The 25,988-nt window shown below is 45.1% G+C and overlaps 1 protein-coding gene across 3 annotated transcripts in view; it reads left to right on the plus strand.

Annotated features, from left to right (window-relative positions):
* The first annotated feature begins 12,013 nt into the window (after positions 1 to 12,013).
* Raly (RALY heterogeneous nuclear ribonucleoprotein) overlaps positions 12,014 to 25,988 on the plus strand; it is a 64,231-nt gene continuing 50,256 nt past the window's right edge. For 2 of the 3 annotated variants that reach the window (XM_087651086.1, XM_087651089.1), the window contains exon 1: positions 12,014 to 12,210. The gene's annotated coding sequence lies outside the window, so the exon portion shown is untranslated. The remainder of the gene's footprint in view (positions 12,211 to 25,988) is intronic. The other variant, NM_001011958.1, reaches the window with a different exon arrangement.

Genomic DNA, 25,988 nt, shown 5'->3' on the forward strand with positions numbered 1-25,988 from the left:
TCAGAGCTTTAAATGCTGTACATTCCTCTCAATAAACGAGACCTTGACAACAGAACCTTGCTTGGTCTCCTTCTTTTCTCCCCCCACCCCCAATCCTCAGGTAGCACCTCTTCGGGACCCTGAATAACTGGACCTTGCTGGACTTGTCAGCACACATCTTTAATCCCAGGATTCTGGGAGGCAGGTCTCTGTGAATTCCAGACTACTCTGGTCTGGTCCACATGGTGAATTTCAGACTAGCCAATGAGATCCTGCTTCGAAATAAAACAAGCACTCAACCAAAACACTTTTCTGGTAACACCAAACAATTTCCACTTGTTTATCATCAGCTGGACTTTGTCTGTATGGCCAACCCCACCTGCTAGAGAGTCTAGGAAATGGAGCCAGATTTTAGCAAGGGAGACAAAATTGTTTGGAGGCAGTCAATGTATAGTATGTGTTGTCTTAATCCGACTAAAATTTACGTGATTAGGAACAGCATTTGTTATAGATGAGTGAGCTGAGATGGGAAAGAGAAGAACTAGCCCAGAGGCACACAGCTTACAGTAGAGTCGGGTATGTTTGGGTCAGGATCCTTCACCATTATATTAAGCTACAGAGTGTTAATTTGTTTCCACTCCTACCTCTCTCTTCTATGACATTCTACCAGCTAGATGCATCATCTGAAGCTGGGGTCTGCATCCTTTTCCTACAGTCACAGGGATGGGAGAACTGGAGATGAGAATCCAGAGAAAGAACAAAGACAGTCACACCCTGGAGTCTCTACTGGGCAGGCCTTATGCCCTGGTGAGGTTACACAGCGAGGCCCATTCTCGTGTGCCTAGGACAGGGTGGGCTGAGTGGATATCCTTTGATAAATGCTGGCACGACATTTTGAAATAATTGTGGTCAGCCAGTGGTGGCACATGCCTTAATCCCAGCACCTGGGGACAGAGGCAGGGGAATCTCAGAGTTCGAGGCTGGCTTGGTCTCATAGAGTGAGTTCCAGGAGAGCCAGGGCTACACAGAAAAGCCCACTCCCTCAAAAAAAAAAAAAAAAAAAAAAAAAAAACCAAAGACAAAACCCCAACAACACCAAAGAAGAAGAGGAGGAAGAGGAAGGGGAAGAAGAAGGCGACTTTTGAAAATTCAGATGAATTAATAGTATTTTGATGTTTGGAAATTTCATGTTGTAAACTTAAGTTTCCAGTTTCTCTAGAGAAAAAAAAACTGAAAAAAAAAAAAGTTAACCAGGTCACATGGGACTCAGGTTCTTACTTGGTGACCCTTTGCTGGAGCTTTTCGGTGACTATGCCTCTTTAGGGATCATGTGGTCACCATAATGGTACTCACCCCACCTATTTCCCTTGCTTGTGCCAACTGCTGGTCTGGAAGCTTTTTTGTTCCCCGGACAATTGGGAAGCCTGAGACTCTAACAGGAAAATGGCTTGAGTTGCTTCTGCTCATACAGCCACAGAACTTGTAACTGGAAACTAGGTCATGGTGACTCCCCCAGTGAGCTTCCCCAACACTAGCTGCTCCTGACGGTCTTCACCTGGGTGGAAGCCCTCACCACTGAAGGAGCTGATCTAGAACCTAGGAATTTGGAAGCTCTGCTCCTGCTTGGCCATGGCTTCCTCACCTCTGAAGGAGCTGACCTAGAAGCCTAGGAATTTGGAAGCTCTGCTCCTGCTTGGCCATGGCTTCTTCACCTATGAAGTGAGGAAGTGAACGCCACCATTCTTTCAAGAGTAGGACCGTTTTGGATTTTTTTAAAAAAAAGATTTATTTATTTATCATATATGAGTACACTGAGCTGTCTTAGACACACCAGAAGAGAGCATCAGATCCGTTTACAGATGGTTGTGAGCCACCATGTGGTTGCTGGGAATTGAACTCAGGACCTCTGGAAGAGCAGTCAGTGCTCTTAACCACTGAGCCATCTCTCTAGCCCGGATTTTTTTTTTTTTTTGTTTTTGTTTTTTTAAACAAAACAACAACAAAAAATTGTTCTCGAGTATGCATGTGCAGGTGACCACGGAAGCCAAAGATGGTGTCAGGTCGCCTAAAATTGGAGTTACGGACAGCTGTGAGTGATTGTCATATGGGTGCCTAGTAATGAGCCTGGGTCCTTCTGCAAGAGCAGTCAGTGCTCTTAACCACTGAGCCATCTCTCCAGCCCCAAGTGAGAAGATTTTGAGAACCCAGGAGCTGTGCAATATGACAAACATGAGTGTCGTTAGGGTGGCTTATTGCTCTGCAACAAAGCATCCTTGCTGCAACTTTTGTGGATTAAAAAGCCGCCTGATTCCCTTGTGCATTTTCAGTCTGGGCTGGGCTCAGCTGGGTGGTTTTACAACTGACTTTACTGATGATCTCTTTATGGCTGCATTGGTTGAACCTTGGGCTCAGCAGGGAAGCTGCTATGAGTCTTCATGGGGTTTTAGACTCTTCTCTTTATGCGTTCTCTCCATATGATTCCTCCTACGTCAGGGCAGCTAGACTTTTTGGACAGTAGTCTTGGGTTCCAAGTTCCTGGAGTTCAAGCTTTGATGTGCAAATATTCGTTCTGCTTCCGGCTGCCTTGTGCTTGCTGAGGTCCCACAGGTCCATCCTCAAGATGGCGTTAGAATGCGAGCGCAGGCTGGAGATGCCAGGTAGAGCTCCTGTCGAATATGTGCGAAGCCCCGGGTTTGAACCTCGGCGTCACAAAATGAACCGCGATACCACAGCACAGCACCGGACGCTTACCAGACTAGTACTCCGCCACATCATTTCCACCACCCACACTGGCTGGAGGGAGTGTGCCTTCCCTCGTGGGGTGAAATTTGATCGTCTATGTCTCCCTTCGCAGAATGTTCTTCTCCTAACCAGCCCAGATTTAAATTTTGCAGCTCTGACTGGCAGGACCAGGCCGTCAGAGAAGCAGACTAAGTTTTAACTAGTTTTTAATCATTTGGCTTGGCATGCCTGTGTGCATGTGGAAAGGGATTCCCTGTGGGCAGGAGGACAAGAACGTTCTGATTGGCAAGGCCTGAGTCAGGCACTACGAGTCCCCTGATTGGATTCAAAACCGAGACATTTTCAGGCTACCTGGTCAAGAATTGTTGAAGTGCATCAAATAAAACCACCTGGGGCCAACACCCAGTCATGAGCTCTTAAGATACTCTGGAAAAGCGGGTTTGGGGGAGCAAGTGGGGATTATGACCAGTGAGACCTGCAGACTAGCACCCAGGAGGCAAGGACAGAAAGGATGGTGGCTGGAATGTTGCTGGTGGCCTATGTTCCCCTTCGGAACACTAAGAGTAAGGCGGAGGCGGGCAGAAGACCTATATATCATTTCCTGGCCGCTCAGTCCTTTTTTGAATACGATGCTTCAGAAATGGGTTTTCTTGTTAATACAAATGCCACAGAACACCGTGTGCCCTTGTTTATATTCCTTCTAATGTGCTTCTGCTTGAGCAAGCAAGCCCTTAATGTCCCTTTCAATTAACGCAGCTGCCTCTGATCTGGGTGCCGCCACTCTTGGTGGTGGCACAGGGTGAGGGAGGTCACTTGGGTGTGGGAGGCAGTGCTGTTCTTGTTAGGGGCCTTATAGGCCCTGGCAAAGAAGGGAAGATGGGAATAATTTACTGCCTCCTTAATGGAGACCATACTTTAAAGATGCCAGCCTGTCTCCCGTTTGATATAAAATGAATATGGAGCCTACTGGCAAGGCAGAGAGGAGAGCGAAGGCGCTGAGAGCCCAGCCAGGGGCAATGAGAGACACATGCCTTGCTTGACTTGGAACTTTCCCTGTAGCCCTGAGATGCCGGCAGCCAGCCCAATGGTGGAGGCTGCGCGCTGCAAGCCTGTTACCCTGGGCGCTCTGATCCTGCCGCGTGGACTCGCTTCACTCTCAGCCAGGATGGCTCAGAGCTAGTGCTCTCGAACCAGCACTCATGCCTGTGGCCCACAGTCAGCACAGCGGCGAGTGGGTTGGGGTGACAGAGCGAAGCAAATTTTAGAGAAAAATAGTTATAACCTGTCAAGCTTTCCTCTTCCTCCTCTTCCTCCTCCTCCTCCTCCTCTCCCTACCTTCCTGCATTACAGGGGATTTGTTTAGGAAAAGAACTCGGATGTACGCTCTCCAAAAGTCAAGCTTCAGGAATGATTTTTATTTTTCCCGTCAGTAAGTCAGAGCTCTTGCTTTTCATCTCATAACAATCACCTGAGAGCATCTTCTATGTGACAGGGGATAATAAACACATTATTTCTAGTTTTCGAAATAACTTTCTAGGCCAATGTTTTATATATATATATATATATATATATATATATATATATATATATATATATATATATTCCCCACTTTAGAGGGGACAGAGAACCGCTGGAGCTGGCCCATTAGTGGCTGGATTGGGTTATAAAGAGGCTCATCTCGATTTCTGGCTCCAATGTCACCAATTATTGGCCAGTAGGGAGGGCCAAGTTCCTGACTGAGGCTCACTAATGGACGCACCTAAAATGAGAAATGTCTTTACGTTTTAGACATTCACGGTGACAAGGATTCAACCCAGACTGGCCTGCATTGTACTAGGAGTCGGTGTGTGACACCCTTGCCCCGTTCTGCAATTCTCTTGATAGGCAGTTTTCAGTCTACATGAGCTCCCTTCTGTAGACCTCATGGCACTGGGCAGTGGGGAAGTTAGACTATTCTTAGGGTACTTGAAGTTCCAGTTCAGGTCAGTGGGATCTGACAGCATCTCCTGGGGTCAGCCTGTGTGACTGTGGTCATCCTGTGTGACTGTGGTCATCCTGTGTGACTGTGGTCATCCTGTGTGACTGTGGTCATCCTATGGGACTATGGTCATCCTGTGTGACTGTGGTCATCCTGTGTGACTGTGGTCATCCTGTGTGACTGTGGTCATCCTGTGTGACTGTGGTCATCCTGTGGGACTGTGGTCATCCTGTGGGACTGTGGTCATCCTGTGTGACTGTGGTCATCCTGTGGGACTGTGGTCATCCTGTGGGACTATGGTCATCCTGTGGGACTGTGGTCGTCCTGCGGGACTGTGGTCATCCTGTGGGACTGTGGTCATCCTGTGGGACTACACTGAAGGACTTAAAAAGACACAAGGCCTTGGTCCTAGGTGAGCAGGACACACATACTCTTATAGTTGTATTAAAGGCCACGCACACTGGGGAAGCTCCCCTGGGCTGCCCTCACTGCACACGCATTCCTCGAGTGAAGAAGGATCTGTGTATCCTCCTTACAGCGCCTCTAAGTCTGCCATGTCATGACCACCCATATTTATGTAAGTTCTTTCCATGCTGGGCGATCGCTGTGATATTCAAAACACGTCAAACCTGACGAAACACGGCAGTGTCTCCTTTCAACTTAGCCAGTGACCTGCATGTAGAAGCATAGAAACAGAAGCAGATGATTGGCCCATACGTTTATAAGAAATAACAAATCAGGAGCTGGAGAGATGGCTCAGGGACTGAAAGCACTGACTGCTCTTAGCCTGGCACCCACGTTTGGCTGACGACCTACGGTAGGTCCAGTCTTAATGAGATCTGAGATTCTCTTCCGCCCTCCCAGCGCACAGAATGCATGTGGTGTGCACACCCACAGGCCAGACACTGATATAAATTTTTTTTTTTGTTTTGTTTTTTGGTTCTTTTTTTTTTTTCGGAGCTGGGGATCGAACCCAGGGCCTTGCGCTTCCTAGGCAAGCGCTCTACCACTGAGCTAAATCCCCAACCCCTCTGATATAAATTTAAAAACAGTAACAAGGGGTTGGGGATTTGGCTCAGTGGTAGAGCGCTTGCCTAGCAAGTACAAGGCCCTGGGTTCGGTCCCCAGCTCCGAAAAACAGACAAACAAACAAACAAACAAAAAAAAACAAACAGTAACAAATCACTGTTTTAAGTCGTTTGAGTGGTTTATTTTGCAGCAATAGATAACACAAACCTCAAAGGTGTCTAGTTATAGACTTTAACCAAACAGTAAGAAATTGTCAGTTTTTAGGCCACAACCTACAGTGATTAATCTGCAGACATATTTATTTGGCTTATATAGGTTTATTTTAAAAATATGATCTGATCGTAGAAACTGGACGATTTCATGTGAAAAACAATCCGTATTTAGGGGTTCTCTGGAACAATCTTGTCCTAGTAACAGCTGGCTAGCTGTCACCTCTCTCTGCGTGCACTCTCTAGTACTACAGTAGCCTCCACTCCTTGTTATCTTGCTCCTAACATGCTTCCTGGCCCCTGCAGGCATTTGAATTTTTGATTCGTGCTGTTGGCATGGCAATGGGAAGGCACTGGAGGCTTCTGAGGAGACGAGGAAGGATGAGAGCTGAGCAGTGAGTAATGCATTGGTGGGGGTGACTCGGGCACGAGTGGTGTAAAAAAAAAATCTATTCTTTAGTCTGTCCAGAGCCATGGTCTTTGTCTTAGGGAAAATGCTCCTCCCCTGTCTCTCACTACAAGCTCCCACTTGAGCCGCTGAGATGCCCGCTTTCACACACATGAGGATAGGCTAATGAATGTTTCGCAGATGTTGGGGAGAGAAAGGGGCTGAGTGTCTGCCACGGGGCTCAGATGGCTTTGGGTTCGGTCCTGCTTCCCTCCCGCCACCTGTAAGACCCTCCTTATCCTTGGAATGGGGGAGAGACTGATTTTAGAGCGTCGATATGATTTAAAAAGGCAATTGAATAAGATGAATTTTAAATGTTTTCCCGACCTTGACACTTTAAAACCCTTTTCTGTATCCTAGAGATAGTCTACTTCTTGTTCTGACTCTCTCAATCCGTATGCCACTCTGTAGCCTTCTGTGCCCACTTTTACACTGCATTTCCTCCTGTGTGGAGTAGGAAGCTTTCTGTAAGTGAAACCCCTTAAAAATGTGGACTCTGTTTGTTCTCTTCATCTGTTTTAGTTAGGAAATTACAATGTCAAGTTAGAAAACCCACTGTGAAGGTGTATTTGTTGAAGTTGGGGGTGGGCTGAGGAGATAGCTCAGTCATTAGTGGGCTTGCCCTGCACACATGGGACCTGGGATTGGCTCTCCCACACCACATAGAAAGCTGGGTACAGCAGCATGCATCTGTAATCCCATTGTTGGGAGACAGAGACTTTCCAGGCAAATATCGAGCTCTAGGTGGAGAAGCTCTTTCTCAAGAAGTAAGGTCGTGGGGCACTGAAGAGATGACTTAGCAGTTAAGAGCACTCTTCCAAAAAAAAAAAAAAAAATCCTCATTTGATTTCCAGCACCCCTGTGGTGGCTCACAACCATCGGTAACTCTAGTTCTAGGGGGATCTGATCCCCTCTTGCAGCCTTTGAGGACACTACACGAATGTAGTACACAGACAATCAAGCAGGCAAAATATCCACACACATAAATAAAAATAAAACGGAAGGATAATTCTTTTTTTTTTTTTTTTTTTTTTTTTGGTTCTTTTTTTCGGAGCTGGGGACCGAACCCAGGGCCTCGCGCTTCCTAGGTAAGCGCTCTACCACTGAGCTAAATCCCCAGCCCCGGAAGGATAATTCTTTAAAAGAAGGCTATTCCTAGAAGATTTACAGTGTGGGTGGCCCAAGGTGACCTGTGAAATGGTCCCTACACCCTCTTAACCAAGGAAACACTACCAAACCAGGCAGATCAAGCAGGTCAAGCCTTCATGCATACGATAAGAATACCCATAAAACTGTTCAGGCAGGTATCAAGGGTGTGCATATCTGAAAAGCCATCAAGTGTGAAAGATGTGACTTTAAAGTAGCAACGTGTGCCATTCTGTGAGTGCAATGGTGGGACTGGGAGGTGTGCCAGGGCCAGACACTGTGGCTTGTACCAACACACCTGGCTTACCAGGGCAGGATGGCCTGAGAGGGGGCTGTGTTTTTGCTGCACATGTTTAACAATGCAGAGTATGGCTGAACATGAGCATTTGGGTGTGGTCTTTGAGCATGCCCTGGGAAACAAAGCTTCTACAACACAGCACTGAGTTTACAGAGCTCAGGGTCAGATTAGCTTATACTGGAACAAAGTGTTCCTAAACACAGAAGCAAAAGACATTCTAGGCGAAACAAAAACCATACAGTATGGGAATAAAATAAACAGAGATATAAGTGGTTTTTTTTAAAGGTGGGGGAAGATCATGGAAGACACCCATGTAAACTGACCTACACACACACACGCGCACACACACACACACACACACACACACACTCACACACGTGCGTGCCAATATATATATATATACAACAGACCACTACTCTCAAGTAAAAACTCCAGAAGTGAGCGGATTTTCTGAATAGTTTCATCAGGTTTAAGACAGAGTTTTTCATAAATATTTTCTAAGTTTCATTTTCCTCCCAAACTTCTACAACATCTTGTCTTTGGCTGTTGTCCCTCCATCTTGTCTTTGGCTGTTGTCCCTCATGGTAACTGAGAAAAAAAAAAAACCTGCAGTGACTATAGGCATCATACTAGACTACACTACCCAGGAAACAACAGACTATCTCTTCTTTATCCTTCCCTTTTATTGATTGCCCTGGGGTGTTAAAATTGTTTATTTAGGGCTTCATTTGTTTGGTTTTCAAGACAGGGTTTGATAATTAGGAAGATCTGGAGATCTGGCTCAGCAGTCATGCACCTGTTGCTCTTGCAGAGGACCTGAGCTGGTTTCCCAGTACCCCACAAGGTGGCTCGCAACCATCTGTAACTCCAGTTCCAGGGATCTGATGCCCTCTTCTGACCCCATCAGGCACTTAGCATGTAGACTCTAAAATTGGAGTCCTTCATTCTCTAGCTGTGTGGTTTTGGAGAAGTTCTCTTTTGTGACTGTCTTTTCGCCTATGGGGATTTTTTAAAAGTCTGTATTTATTTTATGTATGCGAGTACACCGTCGCTGTCCTCAGACACACCAGAGGAGGGCATCAGATCTCATTACAGATGGTTGTGAGCCACCCTGTCATTGCTGGGATTTGAACTCAGGACCTCTGGAAGAGCAGTCAGTGTTCTTAACCACTGAGCCATCTCTCCAGCCCACCTATGGGGATTTTAGTAGTACTTACTTCATAAGGCTGTATGGGGATTAACTAAGCTTGACTAGCAGCAGTCAGTGCACTGCCTGGTAACTAGTTAGTGTTGCATTTCTGTTAGCTGGTGTTATGTTGTCAGTATGTTTCTTTAGAAACATTGCCCTTCAAGTTCTCATCTGGTGAAATTCTTCTGAGACAGTACTGAGTCTTCTTGACATTTCTTTGTTGGATTTGTTATGGTGAATCATAAAACAGACATTAAATGAGGGATCTACTATTTTATACCCTGAAGACTGAACAAAACAGACAATAGCCTGTGCTCACACTCATCACACTGTAGTGGAAAGTGTGTTTGGCAGAGAGACAATATGCACATTTCAGATGGGACATTGCTACGGAGAAGAATCCAACAAGAGCCTATAGTAGTGAACAGTTGCTATCTAAAATGTGGACAGGCAAGGCATTTAATTAATTAATTAATTAATTAATACAGGGTTTCACTATATAACCTTGGCTGGGCTGAAAGTCAGTATGTAGACCAGGCTAGCCTCAAACTCCAAGAGACCTCCCTGTCTCTGCCTCCCTGTGCTGGGATTAAAGGCATGAACCATGACTCCTGAGCATGAAAGACTTCTTTTTAGAAAGCCTGAAGATGGCTGGTCGTAGTGGAACACACCCTTAATCTCAGTAGTTAGGAGGCTGAGGCAGGCAAATCTCTGGTAGTTTGAGGCTAGCCTGGTCTACATAGTGAGTTTTAGGATAGTTAGAGAGCTGCATAGTGAGACTCTGTCGCAAACAAGAACATTTAAAACAACAACAACAACAATAACAACAACAAAAACCCCAAACCAAAAACCTAACGAAGTTAAAAAAGCAAAAGCGACTGTTAAGATGGCAGGGAGTGAGCCGTACCAACGTATAGGAGAGTAGCCTGAGGCTGACACAGCGAAGGCCCAGGAAAAACAGTACACCTGGTATTTTAGAAGACCAGGAAAAAGGCCAAAATGTAGTTGGAGTAAATTAGCAGACTAAAGCTTACACCATGTCAGAAGGGTAGCGGGTGATATTTGGGACCTCGTAGAATGTGTACAGAATTCTCAGTGCCAGCAGAGAAACATCTGCAATCTTTTATAATGGAAGCCATGAACAGACAGAGCAGAGCGGGGTAGCTTGCCTAACAGTGGGGTTGAAAGTTCAGAGGAAGCTTCTCAGAGGAGGTGGCTCCTGAGCTGAGCAAGGGACGGATGAAAACGCCGCCACAGAAGGCGGTAATAGATTGCTATGTTCAAAGTCTGGCGGTGGTGGCACATGGCGATAATCCCAGTGCTCTGGAGGCATAGGCAGGGGATTTCTGAGGTGGAGGCCAGCCTGGTTTTCAGAGCTAATTCCAGGAAAGCCAAGGCTACACCGAGAAACCCTGTCTTGAAAAAAAAAAAAACAAAAAACAAAAACAAGGGAACAAGAAAACACAACAAATAATAGATTGGCATATTTGAGCAAATATGGTAAGACTATTGCACAGAGAAGGAAAGGAGGAGTTGGATGAACCAAGAAAGAGCAGAGGAGGTTGGAAGGGGCTGGACTGATTGACAGAAGTGTTTATTGATCATCAGAGTACGAACTAGATCTGGAAACAGTAATGTACAAAGACCAGTAAATAATTCCTGGTCTTGGCGCTGGGGAGATGGTTTAGTGAAAGAGATTGCTCTTCAAGGCTGAGAACCTGTTTGAACAACCATTCCTGAACGAAAAAGGCCTGGCCTCACTGTGATCCATCCCAGCAGTTGGAAGGCAGAGGCAAGGAGGATCTGGAGTTCAATATCATTCTCGGCTACAGAACAAGTACAAGGCTAACCTGGGCTACAGAGTCCCTGCCTCAAATTCTGTCCTAATTCCCAAAAGGTTATGAAATCACAGGTCTGAAGGGAATGGGAAATACAAATAAATTCGTTTCCGGCTTTCTGGGAGATTTCTGACTATAGCTGGCAATGGTCCTCATTGCTCTCAGAAGACCCCGATGATCTAGGGAGGGAAAGTGGGGATGCGAGTGGGAGAGCCTGGGGGACTGAAACACTGATTCGAATGGGAGATCCTGACATGAGAAATATTTAGGAGGGAGAACACCCAGATTAAGTAAGAAGACATTTCATGCCATAAGGGAAAAGCTACTTGACCAGGCTTTTTTTCCCCCACTTTTGAGCTACCCAGACCCCAGACACCGAAGCGTCTCTGTAGCGAATGGTGGCACTCTCATTCCTAGAAAGTGAAATAACTGGGTTCCAATTGCTTCTGGACCCGGCCGCACCGCCCCCAGCTAAGAGAAAGGGCCCCATCTCCAGGCCTCGCCCAATCAAGCACCACCCCCTCGCTCCTCCTTTAGGATCTTTCTCCTTCCGGCTCCTGCTCAGGGTCTACCTCAGACTCCCTCCAACCCGCCGTGCTTCCAGGCCCACCTCCTTCAGACCCGGGTATACTCTCTCCTAGCACCGCCTCCGCTTCCGTAGGCCCTAGCCCGTCCCCTCAGACTCCTCCCCTGGGCACGCTCTTCCCCCCTCGGCTCCGCCCTCAGTCCGCAGCTCCTCCCTAGTATCGTCCGGCCCGTCAGCCCTCGGGACCCCTCAGCCCCGCCTTCAGCATCCGCGGGTGGAAGCCAACTCCTTTCCCTCAGCCCCGCCTGCCTCCTCCGTCCCTCCTCCCGCCAGGCCCCGCCCCGGACCCGCCCTCCTCCTCTGCGCGCCGAAGCTCTGGACCTTTCCAAAGCCCGGCGCGAGGGGTGAGCGGGGAGCCCACGCGTCTGGAGAGGCAGGCTCGTGCAGGGCGGCGCCGAGGACTGAGTGGTCCGGTGGCTGGATCCGACCCGGACGACGAGGACGAGAACTGGGCCGGAGCCGGGGCGGCGGCAGGCCGAGTGCAGAGGTCTGTCCAGCACTCTCCCTCCCCGCGCTCGCCCAAGTGGTGGCGGCCGAGCGAAGGACTCAGGGCTGCGGGGCTCGGGCCTCTGTCAGTGCGGCGGGACGCGCGAGCGGCGCGGGGCGCGGAGCCGAGGGAAGCCGAGGGGGCGGAAGCGGTCGCGACTCTTAGCGCGTGTGCTCGGGCTCCTCACGTGGCGGCCGGGGCCGCCTGTTCCCTCCCGCCTTCCGAGAGCAGACGCGCCGTCGCCTTCCGTGCCGCGCGGCTTCCTCCAGACCTCAGCGCGGGTGAGTGGGGGCCGCGGGCCGCTCCTGAGGAGTACGGGCGGGCTATTCCTTGTGCCTTTTCCTTCCTCACCTCCTCGGGCGGGCCGTTGCCTATTTTTAGAAACTCTTTTTTAAGGCCGTTCCGGGAGTCCTGGGAGCCGGAGTAACTCTCGGCCCCCTTCCTCTGTGCTCCCTCCCAGGCCCGCCGACCCAGGTCGCCTGCCCCGGGCCACCCGCGCTCGCCCCTGGCCTTCTGGCATTCGCAGCTCGCCTCTGGTCGGCCGTACGGGCCCGGGCCAGGAGTTGGGGGTGGGCCGGTGCCCGCTCGGAAGTTGGAGTCTTTTGTGCTCGCGCCCCGCCCCGACCGGCGAGGGGAGGAGGGGAGGGAGCGGAGGTTGCGCCGGGGAGGCCTCGGGCGGGCTGGGGCCTGGCTCTGGCCTGGGTTGGGGCCCCGGGTTTCTTCCGGCTTTCCAGCCCGGTCCTGCTCTTTGGGTTCCCTTAGGCGCGCAAAACTGGTCCTTTCTTTTTCTTCACGGGTCTGAGCGCCTTGCTCGCCACCCTTGCCTATCCTTCGCTCGTTGTCTTGTGGGGCGCGGAAGGGAACGACCAGCCCTCGAACTGGGGCCGCGTCTCCCACTTCGCTCCAGTCCGAGCCTCAGTTTTCATCTGGGTGAAATGGGGTCAAGAAGGGACGCGGCCTCTCAGGGTGTTAGGGAATTCAGGGAGGGAGTTAGTACACGGCAGAAGCGTTAAATGCCAACAGGTAACGTTTGGTGAGACTGACCCAGGAACTTCGGAATGTATCGCCTAATTAATGTCCACACCGGTCTTCCAGAGTTGTCCCTACTCACAGGAGCAGAAATCGAGGTTCAGAGACGAGAAACCGCCGTAGAAGTACAAAGCTGTTAGTAACCGTTACTTATTTCCTGATACGAGCATGTGTCATCTCTTTGTGCAGAGGGCATTTGATTGTCTTAACACCGTATAGTTAAGAAACGTAGGTTCCTCCCTGAGACATTGACCTAGAGACATGGACTGACCGATCTGCCGTGGATAAAATCCCTTTTTGTTGCTCATCAGAACTCTGAGGGAAAGTGGTTAGGATGTTTTTTTTTTGTTTTTTGTTTTTTGTTTTTTTTTTGCTGGTATTGTGGTTACACCGGTCCAGAGTTCTCAAGTCAGATAAATGAAGTTCTGAGGTGTTTAGCCTAAGACCTCCCTGAAGTCCACACTTTACTTGTTTATTGCATGGTCTCCCTCTCCCCCGGCCCCCACTATGTTCTTTATGATCCTAGTGGTCAGTCAGAGAGGTAGGTAGCTCAAATCATCTTTAACTCTCTGCTTTCAAATAGGGTTATTTTTCGTTGTTTTCCAATAAGGCCTAGAGGGATTACATCGAACTAAAGTTAACTTTGGCAACTCTTTTCCTTTTGCAGTGAGTTTGATACTGGCTGTGGGGATCTGGTTCCTAAGGAGGTTCACAGGTTTGCATTAGTTCCTTGGACCTGTAGGTCTACTGTGTTCATCCATCCCTTAAGATTCTGCACACAGTAGTGCTGGTGGCATATAGGAAGTTGATGGTGCGATAGACCACCCCTTTCCTTTTAACTGACCCTTGGAAAGGGGAATGTCGTCTAAGTAAATGGACTACCTTGGGTGACTGCTAGATTCCTAGTAGCCTCTCCTCCAGTCTTTGTTGTTGTCACGCCTCCCATCCATAGCGTTTGTTGAATATGAACTACCTTTCCAGGCCTCAAGATCAGGAGTCTCAGGTAATTGGCCATCCCAAAAGACCCTGTGCAGACTCGGCTGCTTTTTCTGCCTCAATGTCTTAGGGCCAGATGTTTGCATTTTCTTGTTACCAATTTTATTTTCGTCTCCTAGTGGGTTAGGTGCTCTTCTGTAACCATTATCTGACCTCTAACCTAGTGTGAAGTCATTTGCAGGGCTTTATTTATGCCTTTGTAGTGTCAGGCAGTGGAGACAAGATTTAGCTGGTGTTCTACAAAGAGCTGAGCCACTTACTGGGGCCCTTTGAGTGTTCCCTCATGTGTACTACCAGGAAATTGTGAGAACGCTTGTTATAATTAGTAATAGCTAACCTTTACCAGTTATAGGACTGAAGGTTTTTAGTGGAATGTGTCAATCAGCTCTTGGAGCAGTCTGTGAACTAGGAATTGTCCCTGCTTTACAGAAGAAACAGGCTTACAGAAAGGTTACATGGCTTGCTCAGGGCCTTGTAATTGGCCCCAAGTTAGAATCACTCTGCAGACAATTAACATTGGATGTCAGATGCTTTCAAAAATTGGCGTCAGATATGAATCATTTTAAACCGCAGGCATTTTAACAGCCTTACGGTGTGCTATTGTATGGGATTAAGTACATTCACATTGTTCTACAGCTAACATCTCCAAATTACCTTATCTTTTCCCAACGGAAACTCTCCTGTTCATACACTAACTTCTTCTTTTTTTTTTTTTATATTTTATTTATTTATTATATATATGAGTACACTGTAGCTGTCTTCAGACACACCAGAAGAGGGCATCAGATCTCATTACAGATGGTTGTGAGCCACCATGTGGTTGCTGGGATTTGAACTCAGGACCTCGGGAAGAGCAGTCGGTGCCCTTAACCACTGAGCCATCTCTCCAGCCCACACTAACTTCTTAAAGACTCCTGGTAAACACCAGTCGGTGTTCTGGTATAAATTGGACTACACAGTGAAGTGAAATAATTCAATCTTTGTCCTTTTGTGATGGCCACAGATAGCATTTCCTTCATTTCACAGTGTTCAGTAAATGCAGAATGATTTACTAGTTGTCACCTGCAGCAGAGTGACAGCCACAGAGCAGGAATGCAGGCCTGGTTGTGCCTCTGGAAAAACCCCCTTCTCCACACTGTAGCTCAACCTTGATGGCTGAAGCCAGTTATGGGTTATCTTAGCCCTGCATTTTTAGGTGAGATCTTCTAGCCTTGAATTAGAGCCCAACTACTGCATATTCTTCCTTGTTTGTCCATGTTTATTTATTTGGCCATTAGGGTTTGGGCATTCGGAGCTGTAGTAACCAGGGATAGCAGAACTGTGACAGCAGCTTGGATCAATACTTGTCATCTGATTAAGTGGATTACCTCAATGACAAGCTCTCCTTTTCTGTCTCTTCTCTTTCCTTAAAGGGACTATTTGGAGTCCAGAGTCTTAGAAATTCTTCTGAGTCCTCACTGTTGCGGTTAGGGTGGGGTTAGGTGTTCCATTTAGTCTTTCAAAATGCACTTTGGTTCATCTGTTTCTGTGTCTTTTGAGATTTTTATGTTTATGAAAGTGGCTGGAACTTTCTTCTGATGGTAATGTGGCTTTGGAATGGGTAGTATGGCAGAGGTGAGGAACAGGACAACAAACAAAACTGACTTTGCCTGGATTCTAAAGTCAGAGTATGTTGAATAGTATGTCTGATAAAGTGCCATTTTTTTCTTCTGTGGTGTTTGAGAATGAATCTGGAGTTCATGCATGGGAGATAAGCCCTCAAGCATTGAGCTAGGTCCCCAGTTCTGAATAGAGGTTTACATTTTTATTTTATGTGTATGGGTGTTTTATCTGCATATATGTCTTGCACTGTGTGTGCAGTGCCAAGGAGGCCAAAAGATGATGTCATATTTCTTAACAACAAAAATAATTTTATGGTTGGAGGTCACCACAATATGAAGAACTGTATTAAAGGGTCACAGTGTTAGGAAGGTTGAGAACCACTGGGCTGAACTGAGTGATGCAAACACTAGTTTTAGAAAAGGGGAATATTAGTTCCTAGGCATCTAGATTCTGTACAACTGCAAAGACTGCTTTTGTTAAGCTAGGAAAATCATATTTTCTCTAGGCAGCATCTTGTAACACTCTGTGCTGCTCTATAAGTATTGTTACCTAAGCTAGGCACCAGAAAAACAAAAGTAAGTAAAAGAGCTCAAGGAACTCTGGTTCTAGAAGAGCCCCAGATTCCAATGACTTTTGGTGTGGCAGCGAAGTGGGGGAGAGGAGGGAGAGGATGGTGAGATTAAGCAGCATGGGACAGGGTGGGACTGTATCAGGGACTTTTTAAATTAGGAGAGGGGTCTGGAGACCGGTTGTCCAGAATTTATCAGGTGGCAAATGTTTGTTTATCTGGATAACTAAGTTCTAGTAGTGATATTCCGTGACTAGATAATTTAGATACTATCTCTTAAGATATCTCCCAGACAGCTTACACAGTATTAGGGGTTGGATAGGAAGTAGATAACAAAAGGGCTTTCACGTGAGTGCCAGTAACAACAGGTACTCAGTTTTTAGCTTCATGTTAAGGGGAAAAAACGACAGCAGTGATGCCAGCTTGCTTTTCTTAGGTGGGAAAGGAAAATTTGAGATCTGTGTTCAGGATGCAGCTTACACATAGTTAGGACAGAGGGAGTCCTAAGCTGGAAGTTACTGAGTAGCCTGAGGATTGTCTGATCTGGTCTGTTGCTTCTAAGTGTGTTGACTTGAATGAGTCTCCGGTTCACCGATCCTGTTTTCCTCATAAAGTAATCTCGGAGGTCTCTGAAATTATAAAGGCCTAAAGATTAGATAGATAGGCAGTAGTGACAGAACAAGATTAGAGGCCCCTCGTCTTACTGTTTCCATGGCACCATTCTTCCCTGTTACGTTTCCTGTCAGCTCATAACTGCCTTATAGTAATACATGTACTATACCTCTTGGGAGGAAAAAGGGAAAATGAGATGTGGTCCGATTTTCTAGTTCTCAATCTCTAGAAGAGAACTTTGAGCTGTCTATTGTGTCCTGCTCTGGACGGGTAAGGAGTCAGGGTTGTGACTGAATACGTAGGTTTCCTAGAGGGCCATGTGTATTGGGAATGTTGAGAGTTGATGAAAGTGCAAATCTCTAAGTCCTCTTACCATGTCTACTGAGTATACTGTCACTGTCTTCAGACACATCTGAAAAAGGCATCAGATCTCATTACAGATGGTTGTGAGCCACCATGTGGCTGCTGGGAATTGAACTCAGGACCTCTGGAAGAGCAGACAGTGCTCCTAACCATTGAGCCGTCTCTCCAGCCCCTAGATAATCTTTTTATTATTCATTATTGTATGTGTATAAAGTATGATGCATTTGAGGTCTTTTAGGAATCTCTTCTTTGCAATCACTCTATGGAAGTGGTTTAGGAATTTGTCTCTGGAAGGAGAAATTTACCTAAAATAGGTTAAATTCTGGTATCATCAACTATATCTTTTACTATAGAAACAAGATGGATATTGCTTTTTAGAGTGGAGAGATAGCTGAAAAATTAAAAGATTAACTTACCAAATTGTCTGCTGAATTCCATTATAATCTTAGAGCTGAAGTCCTATGGGGGTAAACTTGAGAGCCTAATACTGTGTAGAACATTACATTTAAATATGTGGAGAACTGTCTGAAATTTCCATAATAAAAGGAAAGTATAAACACTTAAATATAGCACAACAATAGAAAAATAATCGCCACAGAACATGTTTGGTTGAGTCAGGGTCCCTGTAGCTCTGGCTGTCCTGGAATTAACTCACTAGGCAGAGCAAGCTGGTCTTGAACTCACAGAGATCAACCTGCCTCAGCCTCCAACATGCTAGGATTAGCGTGTGTACCTGGCTCTCAAGCAGGCTTTTTTACAGTTTTAGCCGTATGAGATAGGTATCCCTACTGCGGACACCAGACCCTTGAAGTGGCATCCAAATGAATAGTTCAGTTTGTCAAGACAAAAATGATTGCTTTACTCCAAATAAATATACTCTTTTTAAAAGCCAAATTTAGCAGCTTACTGTTTTTGACCAGGTTTTCTTCATTCAGGAGGCATTTATCTGGTGTTTAGCTGTTTCCTGTTTATTAAAGATTTTAGTAAGCTTAGTTAAAGGTGATGTTTGCATGGTTTCTCTTGATCTGTTTGTGTAGTTTGATTTGAAATTCTCTGTGCCAGTGAAAGCCAATCCCAGCAGTAGAATTTAAAACGGTCATTTCTGTAATTAATCTTTTTGTAGGTCTAGATTTTCTTTGTGCTACGCCTGATGATGCTATACTGACTGAGAAGTCACATGTTGCTTGTTCCCACAGACTATTTTCAGGCTTTTGGACTTGGTTCTTCTAGAGTCTGTAAGCTACCTAAGGAATGGTGCTGTCAATATAATAATGAGGGCCGTGCATGAATCAGTGGAACATAAGCTTAATTTTTCTTAAAACCCTAAAGTCTCTCCTTCAATTGCCTTTCACACCAATTAAAATAGCCCTTTCTATAGTTAGGGTGCTAAATAGGGTTACTGTGCTGTCTCGGTGACGTAATACGATTATGTTTGGAAATCCCAACAGCTTATCTTGTATTCCTAAGCTCATCCAGTCTTGCAGCAATTTCGTGTATCTACTATGTGTTCTCCTAGTAGAGAACAGAAAAATCAAGCAAGACATGATTCCTATCTGCAATTATTTTTCAATTCTGAGAGGGTAAGTAAAACAAGTCAGGATGGTTAGATGAGATGGCACATTGGATAATGAAATTAATTTGCTGCTAAGCCTGACGACCAGAGTTTGATTCCTGGGAGCCACATGTGGAAGACCCAACTCCTGCAAGTTGTCCTTTGACCTCCACATGGACATTATGGTGAGAACATTAGACAAATACTCTCTAAATAAAATGAAAACAACAGTGACAATTTGTATCCCATTCTTCCCTTTGCTTCTCTGACCCAGACACCCAAGGTGTAAGTTCAGAGATGGGAAATGGCATAATTGATGGATAATGTCACTAGATAAAGAAGTTTTGATTCTCTGACTTCTGGTGTATTGATTTGTTTTTGTTATTTTCCCTTCTCCTATTTTTCTGCCGCCTATTATCCAGCCAGTTGTTTATCCTTAATATCCAGTGTGTCCATATCTTATGTAGTCTAGAACATTAGGATAGGGAGAACACTGACCCTGTTGAGGGTCCAGACATCTGCCTAGCACCTTCAGTAATTCTAGTATCACTTCTTAGGCTGACTTCCAGAAAGACTTGGTGTTGTCTAGTTTTGTTTAAGAATAAGGAGAAATAAGGTTCATATTGAATTATTTTACTTGATGTGTATGTGTGTGTGTGTGTGTGTGTGTGTGTACACATATACATACATACACACATATATACATATACACACATGTACACACATGTATGTATATATACATACATACACACACATATATATATGCACTGTGTGTGCGCATGGAGGCCAGAAGAAAGTGAAGAAGCCCCTGGATATCTGTAGTTACAGATGGTTGTGGACCACCATGTGGGTGCTGGAACAGCCCAGATGTCTGCAAGAGTTACAAGTAAGTGCTTTTTTTTTTTTTTTTTTTTTTTTAAGATTTATTTTATGTATGTGAGTAAACTGTCACTGTCTTCAGACACACCAGAAGAGGGCACCAGATTCCATTACAGATGGTTGTGAGCCACCATATGGTTGCTGGGAATTGAACTTTGGAATAACAGGCTCTTAACCTCGGAGCCATCTCTCCAGTACCATCTCCAGAAACCAGGCCTGTTTTCTTACCTCTCTATCCAGGAGCACCTGCACAGGGGTGACATCACCCCCCCAGTGAGCCGCGCCCTCCTACATCAATCATTGCCTGTAGGTCAGTCTGTGGAACTACTCTTTTATTAAGGTTTTTCTTCCCATGTATGTAGAGAGTTTGTGTTTTCTTAAAGTGGAAGAGAAAGGAAACAACCAAGACTGACTCTCAGTTCACCCTATTGCTTGTGTATTTGCTCAGGGAAAAATGACCATTTCTTGTTGGCTTTTATCCTGCCAGCGGAACCTTGCTGGCTGTTTTTTACTAAAGCACTTTGAAGGCTGCCATGATCATAGATCATGTCTTAGAATCTTTTTTCTTTGTTCTATGAGTAAATATTAGAAAATGTACCTTAAATTACCTGGCTGAGGAAAAAAGATGTCTGTGGCTGCTCCCTAATGTTAAATAGTACTCAGCTCTTTTATTCTGTGTTTGCAGGACATTTGTTAAGAGTCAAGGGATATTGGAGTTTCTACTAGATACATTTACCAGAGGAGTATTAGGCTTCTGGTCAATTTGAATGTTTAAAATAATCTGGCCTGGGTTCTGAACCTGTCTTCATATTAATAGCTGCAGTGAATTGTGCCCATTTTGTAATGAGGCCATACTCAGTACCACACATCTGTGCTTAGAGAGGTGATAAGTTATGCACTAAACCCGAAACATCATTTTAGTTCTGCCTCAGCCCTAAGGTAGATTGTGTTGAGTCCTGTAAGCCGGTAGTGGTCGTGATGATGATGGTGGTGGTGGTGGTGGTGGTGGTGGTGGTGGTGGTGGTGGTGGTGGTGGTGGTGGTGGTGGTGTGTGTTCTGTGATCATAAATACAGTTGGGAGACTTCTTAAATAAAAACCAAATGTTTTTCTAGCAATAAATCTTCCTGGGATTCAGTTACTATTTCATGGGTAAGTGATTTTTTTTTTCATCTTTGATAGAGGAGTTTTTGCTTTTGTAGAAATATTTAAAGGATCCAGAGGCAGTTGAATAATGGAGTACTATCTTGCTTCATGGGTAGCGAACATTTATGTGGGGTTGTTCACTCCAGTGTTATCTAACAAAGGTAGTTTTGCTCTTTAGAAAAGGAAAGAAAAATTTAGTTGTGAACTTCGGAGATGCAGCCCTTTTGAGAGAAAACAGTTCCTTTAACCCTGGGGGCAACCAAGTACTTTCTGTTCTGGATCTCTTCAGAGTATTTTATTTTATTTATTTTTTTTTTAAGATTTATTCATTTATTATATATAAGTACACTGTAGCTGTCTTCAGACACACCAGAAGAGGGCATCGAATCTCTTTACAGATGGTTGTGAGCCACCATGTGGTTGCTGGGAATTGAACTCAGGACCTCTGGAAGAGCAGTCGGGTGCTCTTAACCGCTGAGCCATCTCTCCAGCCCCCTCTTCAGAGTATTTTAATCTCTAGATCAGAGATCAAAAACTGGCAGCCTAGGTATTAGACCCTGACGACATGTTGTCTTTGTTGTTTTTTTTTTTTTTTTTTTTTTTTTTTTTGAGTTAGATTCTGAGATAACTCCGGTGTGTGTTATTAGAGTGACAGATGTGAACAGATTTATTTTTGGTTAGTGTACAAAGTAATAGGTTTCATTAATTCACTTTCATACATATACTGTAATTTTTTTTTTTTTTTTTTTTTGGTTCTTTTTTTGGTTCTTTTTTTCGGAGCTGGGGACCGAACCCAGGGCCTTGCGCTTCCTAGGCAAGCGCTCTACCATTGAGCTAAATCCCCAACCCCCTGTAATTTGTTTTTATCCCACTTCCCTACTGCTCTTCCTTAAGCTCCTCACCCTCTTTTATTGGTCCCATCCTTCCCCTAACGTCTCCATTTCTCCCCATCCCTTTCCTCTCCTTTCCTTCTCCAGTCCCTTCTAGTAAGATCTCTCTCTCTCTCTCTCTCTCTCTCTCTCTCTCTCTCTCTCACACACACACACACACACACACACACACACACACACACACACACACACACCCCTACAAGATAAAAGGTGGTTATTTGAGTCTTGCTTATTTCTCCAAACATGATCTTCAGTTGTAGCCAGTTTACTGCAGATGCCATGCTTTTGCCTACACATTCACCTGTGAGTGGCTGGGCTGGTTTCACTTCCTGGCTATTTTTAGTAGTGCAGCAATAAACGTGGATGTTCAAGTATCTTTGTAGTATGTGACTTAGAGTCCTTTGGGTGTACATCCAGTATATAGGCCACATGGTAGTTCTATTTTGGGCTTTTCATTCTTTCTTGGAACCGCCACACTTTAGTTAGTATAGTGGCTGCACCAGGTTACAGTCTCACCAGAAGGGGGGTTCCTCCTTAGCATTTGTTTCTCTGATGGCTAAGAATAGTTACAACTTTTTCAGATATTTATTGGCCATTTGTATTTGAGAACTGTCTAATCAGTTTATTGGCTAACAGGATGAATATACATCCTGGGCCAGGGTGCTGGGGATGCCTCATTTGCATAAGGAGGAATTCCAGGTGCTGCTGGACATGACCTTATAAGGGGAGAGGAAGTTTCATCTGGCTACCGGGCTATATGACCTCCTCTGTGGCCAAATGTTGGGGCACAGGAGAGTGTGCGCCAGGACATACAGGCCCAGAGCAGGTGGAGAGAGCGATTGTATGCCTACCAATCTCAGGACAAGATTTCCAGGGCCTGGACACTCCTTGACCCACTCTTGCTCCAGGCCTGCCCCCTGCTCCCATTTCCTCATGGCTCCCCAACCCTAAACCAGTTACAGGAGTGAGACTAGGCCCTGGCTATTCTTCAGAAGGGTTCGACCTGGAATCCTCTCCACCAGGGCTCCCTCCCTGTCTTGTGACTCTTCATTGCCTTGCCTGTGGACATTTTCACTTGGCTTTTTGGGACCCTGTGACTGACTGTTCTTTGGGAAGTCTTCTGCAGCATGGAAGGAAGAATCCTTGTGTTTACAGCCTTCAGTTATCTTCATGTCCCCAATTATTGCTTCCATATGGGTAAGCTCCCTTAGACAACAACATATTTGTCCTCAAGTTTGTGAGAGCCACACTATTAACTTTGGTCTCTTTGGTGCCAAGGTGAGAACCAGTTGCTTTTTTTTGTTTTGTTTTTTCCTTCCACCTTTATCTTGGAAACTTGATGGATTCGTTTTGCTACCACCTGTTGAATTTGCTTTGTAGCCAAGGGTAACCCTGAACTTTTGGCCTTTCCTGCCTCTTCCTACTAAGTGCTAGAATTTTAGGTGTATCTGGCTGAACTTGTAACACTGAATAGACTTTAGCTAGCTATAGTGCTATTAAATCTCCTGAGCTTTTGTAAATGAGGTCTCTTTATTTTACTAGGAACCTTCCATGCCTACTTCCATTGGCTCATCAGTCTGTCCTGGCCTATTGTAGGACTTAACAAAAAGGGGCAAACTTAGTAGACTTTGTTTTTGTTTAAGTTGACATTATTTGATACTCCTAATATTTGTAAACTGGCTGTGCATAATGAGGGAAGTGGGTCTGATGCCATGACTTCTGATTAAAATAAAACCTGTTTTACGTAGGAGTTAGTACTTGATTCTTCCTCTTGGAGCTGCAATTAGTACCTGCTCCTGTGTGTGTGAAAAGTAAGCGTCTTCTGAGCAAGAGGCCTCTGGGAGTTACTGTAGCATGGTTATTGTAGGATGTGGAGTACCTGACAGGATGCCAGTAGGGGTAACTCAGAAGGTGTTCAAACTAAGCTCTTGGGATGCTAGTTTCTCAGATCCAGGCACATGCTTGTGTGTGGTGAATATTTTATTGAAACAGCCTCTCTAAATAGTTCTGGCTGTCCTTAACTTACTGTATTGATCAGGTTGGCCTTGAACTCACAGAGATCCACTTGTCTCTGCCTCTTGGGTGTTGGGATTAAAGGCATGTGCTACCATGCCCAGCCAGAGTTTGCTCTTAATATTAAATTACACAGAAAGGGATTTGTGTGTGTTGCTGAGGATCCAAATTAAGGCCTGATTGAGCTAGGCAAGTACTTTACCACTAAACCAACCCCCACCCCCACCCCCACCCCATTTCTAAGTTGTATGGAAGGTTTAATAAATTGGCATGCATTTTTAAAAATTGTGTGTATGTACACTTGTATATTTGGTGGAGCAAGCATGCCATAGGTGCCTGTGGAAACAGTTTCTTCTACTGTGTACAGGGAGGCTTGGCAGCAGACACCAGCCCAAGAAACTTATGCAGTGTTTTGTTTTGTTTTAAGTTAAATGAGAAGACATCAAAGAATGAAATGATCATAGAAAGCCTTTTGACCTTCCAGTAGATTGAAAGAATAGATCATAAAAAGCCTTTTGGCCTTCCAGTGGATCTAATGTTATTAGATCTTGACAACTATTAGAACAGTAGGAAACGATTTTTTTTAAGATAGTCTATTAGGGGGTTGGGGATTTAGCTCAGTGGTAGAGCGCTTGCCTAGCAAGCACAAGGCCCTGGGTTCAGTCCCCAGCTCTGAAAAAAAGAAAAAGAAAAAAAAAAAGATAGTCTATTAGTTGTCTCTTAAAATTTAAAAGACAGCTCTAGCTTTGAACTCAGAGATCCACCACCAGCCTCTGCTTCCTGAGTGCTGAGATTAGAGGCGTTGCACCACACTGCCTGGAAATCTAAAGTTTTTAAAAGCGTGACCTAATTTTGAATGTTGGCAACTAACCTGGGATATTTTTTTAGCCAGAGTTGTGTGGATTGGAGATACATGTTAGTGACCTATGAAATACTACATTGTCTGGGAATGACATGGCTAAATAGGTAATGGGGCCAGAAATGGAGGCTGTTACTGGAGCCCTTATCCAGAGGCTGGCTCTGGGTTTGGCCACTTGCCCTTATAAAGAGAAAAATGATACAAATATATAAAAGAAAAGCTTATTTATGGTTTTGGCCCCAAACTGGAGATAAAGCCATACTCAAAAGTATGTCTCTGTTTTCCCCATAGAAGTGTTAAAATTTATAGAAAAGGTAGAACAAAAGCCAGGAAGTAGGCTTATGTAGATTTATGTGGTTCTCATTGAGTTGAACTGGGACAGGTGTCAGTCACAGAGTTTTAGTTCTATTTGGTTTTTGTTAAGCCTAGTCAGGGCTTCTAAGAAGAGTGTTTATACTGTCAGCATGCCATTTCTTACAGGGAGTTGAGGCTGAAAAAGCCAAGTAAGATTTTTTAAAAATTTTGAGTGACTTCTATTCCAGAAAGAATGAAGCTAAGAGACTTGATAGTTTAGGAGAGATTACCCTATTCTTGAAGGTTATCCTCCACTCTGCAGTCACGGACACTTATAGCCAAAAATCCCACACACTTAATGCCATAGCATCTACCATATGCTCCTTACCCCAAGGTTCTGTTCCTTGAGCTTGTCTGTCTTCCTAGCAGACTTTTCAAAATTTAAAAAAATTTCTCCCTGAGACAGGGTCTTGTTTTGAGTCATGACTGGCCTGGGTCTAGCAGACATTTTAATTTTAAAAACTGTTTTTTAAAAGAAGTGCCTGCTGACAGATTAGTAAACGGATTGTTGGTTGTTTGACCCATCTGTGACAGACCTTTTGGAACTAGAGTAGAGGAGAAGGCTAGATTAGACCAGTGGACCAGGGTCGCCTATCAGAGATCCTGCACTTCAGATATTTCCATCACAATTCATAACGTTAGCAAAACTACAGTTATGAAGCATTACACATAATTTTATGGTTAGAGGTCACTGCAACCATAGGAACTGTATTAAAGAGTCACAGCATTAGGAATGTTGAGAACCACTGCACTGTGTAGATCAGGGCAGCATTAAACTCATGCGTCTCTGCTTCCCAAGTGCTGGGATTAAATGTATGTGCCACCACATCTGACTCCTTTATGAGGAGTTTAGTTTGGATTTTTTTCTATCTCTCTAGAGTAGTTTGGAATTTTACCTCACAAGAGTGTCCTACAGGCAGGGCATTTCAGGACATTTGGCCAGAGGCTGACAGAGGCTGTCTAAAGCCTGACCTGTCAGAAGTATTGCAGTGGTTCCTAATTAGAAATTGATCTATATGGGCTTGTAGCCAGACCTCGGGAGACTCTGATTACCAGGAAGTGTATCTGGTTATACTTGTTAGCACCATAGTTCTGAAAGTGTAGGTATTCCTTTTGTGGGACAGTAGCAGACAGCATTGCTCTGAATACATTGTAAAAAAAGGTTGGTGAACTTGTATCCTCATGGGTTCTGTTTTCC

The sequence above is a fragment of the Rattus norvegicus genome, chromosome 3 (genome assembly GCF_021556685.1).
Source record: "Rattus norvegicus strain SHRSP/BbbUtx chromosome 3, alternate assembly SHRSP_T2T, whole genome shotgun sequence".
NCBI classification, from domain to species: Eukaryota; Metazoa; Chordata; class Mammalia; order Rodentia; family Muridae; genus Rattus; species Rattus norvegicus.